This window comes from Salvelinus namaycush, unplaced genomic scaffold (genome assembly GCF_016432855.1).
Source record: "Salvelinus namaycush isolate Seneca unplaced genomic scaffold, SaNama_1.0 Scaffold3110, whole genome shotgun sequence".
Taxonomy (NCBI): domain Eukaryota; kingdom Metazoa; phylum Chordata; class Actinopteri; order Salmoniformes; family Salmonidae; genus Salvelinus; species Salvelinus namaycush.
In genome coordinates, this window is record NW_024060021.1 from 6530 (window position 1) to 13058 (window position 6529).

Sequence of the window (6529 nt, forward strand, 5' to 3'; positions counted from 1 at the left end):
CGATGGTCATTATGGCCAAACAGTTCTATTTTTGTTTCATCAGATCAGAGGACATTTCTCCAAAAAGTACAATCTTTATCCCCGTGTGAAGTTGCAAACTGTAGTCTGGCTTTTTTTATGGCGGTATTGGAGCAGTGGCTTCTTCCTTGCTGAGTGGCCTTTCAGGTTATGTCGATATAGGACTCGTTTTACTGTGGATATAGATACTTTTGTATCCGTTTCCTCCAGCATCTTCACAAGGTCGTTTGCTGTTATTCTGGGATTGTTTTGCACTTTTCGCACCAAATTACGTTCATCTCTAGGAGACAGAACGCGTCTACTTCCTGAGCGGTATGACGGCTGCGTGGTCCCATGGTGTTTATACTTGCGTACTATTCTTTGTACAGATGAATGTTGTACCTTCAGGGGCTTGGAAATTGCTTCCAAGGATGAACCAGACTTGTGGAGGTCCACATTTTTTTTCTGAGGTCTTGGCTGATTTCTTTTGATTTCCCCATGATGTCAAGCAAAGAGGCACTGAGTATGAAGGCAGGCCTTGGAATACATCCACAGGTACACCTCCAATTGACTCAAATTATGTAAATTAGCCTATCAGAAGCTTCCAAAGCCATGATACAGTGAATTACAAGTGAAATAATCTGTCTGTAAACATGTGTTGGAAAAATGACTTGTGTCATGCACAAAGTAGATGTCCTAACTGACTTGCCAAAACTATAGTTTGTTTATGTATGGTTAAAAAACTCGTTTTAATGACTCCAACCTAAGTCAAATCAAATCAAATGTATTTATAAAGCCCTTCTTACATCAGCTGATATCTCAAAGTGCTGTACAGAAACCCAGCCTAAAACCCCAAACAGCAAGCAATGCAGGTGTAGAAGCAAGGTGGCTAGGAAAAACTCCCTAGAAAGGCCAAAACCTAGGAAGAAACCTAGAGAGGAACCAGGCTATGAGGGGTGGCCAGTTCTCTTCTGGCTGTGCCGGGTGGAGATTATAACAGAACATGGCCAAGATGTTCAAATGTTCATAAATGACCAGCATGGTCAAATAATAATAATCACAGTGGTTGTCGAGGGTGCAACAGGTCAGCACCTCAGGAGTAAATGTCAGTTGGCTTTTCATAGCCGATCATTGAGAGTATCTCTACCTGCTGTCTCTAGAGAGTTGAAAACAGCAGGTCTGGGACAGGTAGCACGTCCAGTGAACAGGTCAGGGTTCCATAGCCGCAGGCAGAACAGTTGAAACTGGAGCAGCAGCACGGCCAGGTGGACTGGGGACAGCAAGGAGTCATCATGCCAGATAGTCCTGAGGCATGGTTCTAGGGCTCAGGTCCCCCGAGAGAGAGAGAAAGAAAGAAAGAAAGAAAGAAAGAAAGAAAGAAAGAAAGAAAGAAAGAAAGAAAGGAGAGAATTAGAGAGAGCATACTTAAATTCACACAGGACACTGGAGAAATACTTCAGATATAACAGACTGACCCTAGCCCCCTGACACAAACTACTGCAGCATAAATACTGGTGGCTGAGACAGGAGGGGTCAGGAGACACTGTGGCCCCATCCGATGATACCCCCGGACAGGGCCAAACAGGCAGGATATAACCCCGTCCACTTTGCCAAAGCACAGCCCCCGCACCACTAGAGGGATATCTTCAACCACCAACTTACCATCCTGAGACAAGGCCGAGTATAGCCCACAAAGATCTCCGCCACGGCACAACCCAAGGGGGGGGGGGGCGCCAACCCAGACAGGAAGACCACGTCAGTGACTCAACCCACTCAAGTGACGCACCCCTCCTAGGGATGGCAAGGAAGAGCACCAGTAAGCCAGTGACTCAGACCCTGTAATAGGGTTAGAGGCAGAGAATCCCAGTGGAGAGAAGGGAACCAGGCAGAGACGGCAAGGGCGGTTCGTTGCTCCAGAGCTTTCCGTTCACCTTCACACTCCTGGGCCAGACTACACTCAATCATAGGACCTACTGAAGAGATGAGTCTTCAATAAAGACTTAAAGGTTGAGACCGAGTCTGCGTCTCTCACATGGGTAGGCAGACCATTCCATTAAAATGGAGCTCTATAGGAGAAAGCCCTGCCTCCAGCTGTTTGCTTTGAAATTCTAGGGACAATTAGGAGGCCTGCGTCTTGTGACCGTAGCGTACGTGTAGGTATGTACGGCAGGATCAAATCGGAAAGATAGGTAGGAGCAAGCCCATGTAATGCTTTGTAGGTTAGCAGTAAAACCTTGAAATCAGCCCTTGCCTTAACAGGAAGCCAGTGTAGGGAGGCTAGCACTGGAGTAATATGATCCAATTTTTTGGTTCTAGTCAGGATTCTAGCAGCCGTATTTAGTACTAACTGAAGTTTATTTAGTGCTTTATCCAGGTAGCCGGAAAGTAGAGCATTGCAGTAGTCTAACCTAGAAGAAACAAAAGCATGGATACATTTTTCTGCATCAATTTTGGACAGAATATTTCTGATTTTTGCAATGTTACGCAGATGGAAAAAAGCTGTCCTTGAAACAATCTTGATATGTTCGTCAAAAGAGAGATCAGGGTCCAGAGTAACGCCGAGGTCCTTCACAGTTTTATTTGAGACGACTGTACAACCATCAAGATTAATTGTCAGATTCAACAGAAGATGTCTTTGTTTCTTGGGACCTAGAACAAGCATCTCTGTTTCGTCCGAGTTTAAAAGTAGAAAGTTTGCAGCCATCCACTTTCTTATGTCTGAAACACAGGCTTCCAGCGAGGTCAATTTTGGGGCTTCACCATGTTTCATTGAAATGTACAGCTGTGTGTCATCCGCATAGCAGTGAAAGTTAACGTTATGTTGTTCGAATGACATCCTCAAGAGGTAAAATATATAGTGAAAACAATAATGGTCCTAAAACGGAACCTTGAGGAACACCGAAATGTTCAGTTGATTCGTCAGAGGACAAACCATCCACAGAGACAAACTGATATCTTTCCCGACAGATAAGATTTAAACCAGGCCAGAACTTGTCCGTGTAGACCAATTTGGGTTACCAATCTCTCCAAAAGAATGTGGTGATCGATGGTATCAAAAGCAGCACTAAGGTCTAGGAGCACGAGGACAAATGCAGAGCCTCGGTCTGACACCATTAAAACCTTCACAAGTGCAGTCTCAGTGCTATGATGGGGTCTAAAACCAGACTGAAGCATTTAGAATACATTGTTTGTCTTCAGGAAGGCAGTGAGTTGCTGCGCAACAGCTTTTTCTTCAATTTTTGAGAGGAATGGAAGATTCGATATAGGCAGATTTTAGTTTTTTAATATTTTCTGGGTCATGGTTTGGCTTTTTCAAGAGAGGCTTTATTACTGCCACTTTTAGTGAGTTTGGTACACATCCGGTGGATAGAGAGCTGTTTATTATGTTCAACATAGGAGGGCCAAGCACAGGAAGCACCTCTTTCAGTAGTTTAGATGGAATAGGGTCCAGTAGGTTGAAGGTTTAGAGGCCATGATTATTTTCATCATTGTGTCAAGAGATATAGTACTAAAACACTTGAGTGTCTCCCTAAGTGTATGTAAACTTCTGACTTCAACTGTATAACTAACTATAGAGGATCTCTACTACACAACAGAACCAACTGAATGTCTAACTATAACTAACTATAGAGGATCTCTACTACACAACAGAACCAACTGAATGTCTAACTATAACTAACTATAGAGGATCTCTACTACACAACAGAACCAACTGAATGTCTAACTATAACTAACTATAGAGGATCTCTACTACACAACAGAACCAACTGAATGTCTAACTATAACTAACTATAGAGGATCTCTACTACACAACAGAACCAACTGAATGTCTAACTATAACTAACTATAGAGGATCTCTACTACACAACAGAACCAACTGAATGTCTAACTATAACTAACTATAGAGGATCTCTACTACACAACAGAACCAACTGAATGTCTAACTATAACTAACTATAGAGGATCTCTACTACACAACAGAACCAACTGAATGTCTAACTATAACTAACTATAGAGGATCTCTACTACACAACAGAACCAACTGAATGTCTAACTATAACTAACTATAGAGGATCTCTACTACACAACAGAACCAACTGAATGTCTAACTATAACTAACTATAGAGGATCTCTACTACACAACAGAACCAACTGAATGTCTAACTATAACTAACTATAGAGGATCTCTACTACACAACAGAACCAACTGACTGTCTAACTATAACTAACTATAGAGGATCTCTACTACACAACAGAACCAACTGTATAACTAACTATAGAGGATCTCTACTACACAACAGAACCAACTGTATAACTAACTATAGAGGATCTCTACTACACAACAGAACCAACTGAATGTCTAACTATAACTAACTATAGAGGATCTCTACTACACAACAGAACCAACTGAATGTCTAACTATAACTAACTATAGAGGATCTCTACTACACAACAGAACCAACTGAATGTCTAACTATAACTAACTATAGAGGATCTCTACTACACAACAGAACCAACTGAATGTCTAACTATAACTAACTATAGAGGATCTCTACTACACAACATAACCAACTGAATGTCTAACTATAACTAACTATAGAGGATCTCTACTACACAACAGAACCAACTGAATGTCTAACTATAACTAACTATAGAGGATCTCTACTACACAACAGAACCAACTGAATGTCTAACTATAACTAACTATAGAGGAGCTCTACTACACAACAGAACCAACTGTATAACTAACTATAGAGGATCTCTACTACACAACAGAACCAACTGAATGTCTAACTATAACTAACTATAGAGGATCTCTACTACACAACAGAACCAACTGAATGTCTAACTATAACTAACTATAGAGGATCTCTACTACACAACAGAACCAACTGAATGTCTAACTATAACTAACTATAGAGGATCTCTACTACACAACAGAACCAACTGAATGTCTAACTATAACTAACTATAGAGGATCTCTACTACACAACAGAACCAACTGAATGTCTAACTATAACTAACTATAGAGGATCTCTACTACACAACAGAACCAACTGAATGTCTAACTATAACTAACTATAGAGGATCTCTACTACACAACAGAACCAACTGAATGTCTAACTATAACTAACTATAGAGGATCTCTACTACACAACATAACCAACTGAATGTCTAACTATAACTAACTATAGAGGATCTCTACTACACAACAGAACCAACTGTATAACTAACTATAGAGGATCTCTACTACACAACAGAACCAACTGAATGTCTAACTATAACTAACTATAGAGGATCTCTACTACACAACAGAACCAACTGAATGTCTAACTATAACTAACTATAGAGGATCTCTACTACACAACAGAACCAACTGAATGTCTAACTATAACTAACTATAGAGGATCTCTACTACACAACAGAACCAACTGAATGTCTAACTATAACTAACTATAGAGGATCTCTACTACACAACAGAACCAACTGAATGTCTAACTATAACTAACTATAGAGGATCTCTACTACACAACAGAACCAACTGTATAACTAACTATAGAGGATCTCTACTACACAACAGAACCAACTGAATGTCTAACTATAACTAACTATAGAGGATCTCTACTACACAACAGAACCAACTGAATGTCTAACTATAACTAACTATAGAGGATCTCTACTACACAACAGAACCAACTGAATGTCTAACTATAACTAACTATAGAGGATCTCTACTACACAACAGAACCAACTGAATGTCTAACTATAACTAACTATAGAGGATCTCTACTACACAACAGAACCAGCTGAATGTCTAACTATAACTAACTATAGAGGATCTCTACTACACAACAGAACCAACTGAATGTCTAACTATAACTAACTATAGAGGATCTCTACTACACAACAGAACCAACTGAATGTCTAACTATAACTAACTATAGAGGATCTCTACTACACAACAGAACCAACTGAATGTCTAACTATAACTAACTATAGAGGATCTCTACTACACAACAGAACCAACTGAATGTCTAACTATAACTAACTATAGAGGATCTCTACTACACAACAGAACCAACTGAATGTCTAACTATAACTAACTATGGAGGATCTCTACTATACAACATAACCAACTGAATGTCTAACTATAACTAACTATAGAGGATCTCTACTACACAACAGAACCAACTGTATAACTAACTATAACTAACTATAGAGGATCTCTACTACACAACAGAACCAACTGAATGTCTAACTATAACTAACTATAGAGGATCTCTACTACACAACAGAACCAACTGAATGTCTAACTATAACTAACTATAGAGGATCTCTACTACACAACAGAACCAACTGAATGTCTAACTATAACTAACTATAGAGGATCTCTACTACACAACAGAACCAACTGAATGTCTAACTATAACTAACTATAGAGGATCTCTACTACACAACAGAACCAACTGTATAACTAACTATAACTAACTATAGAGGATCTCTACTACACAACAGAACCAACTGTATAACT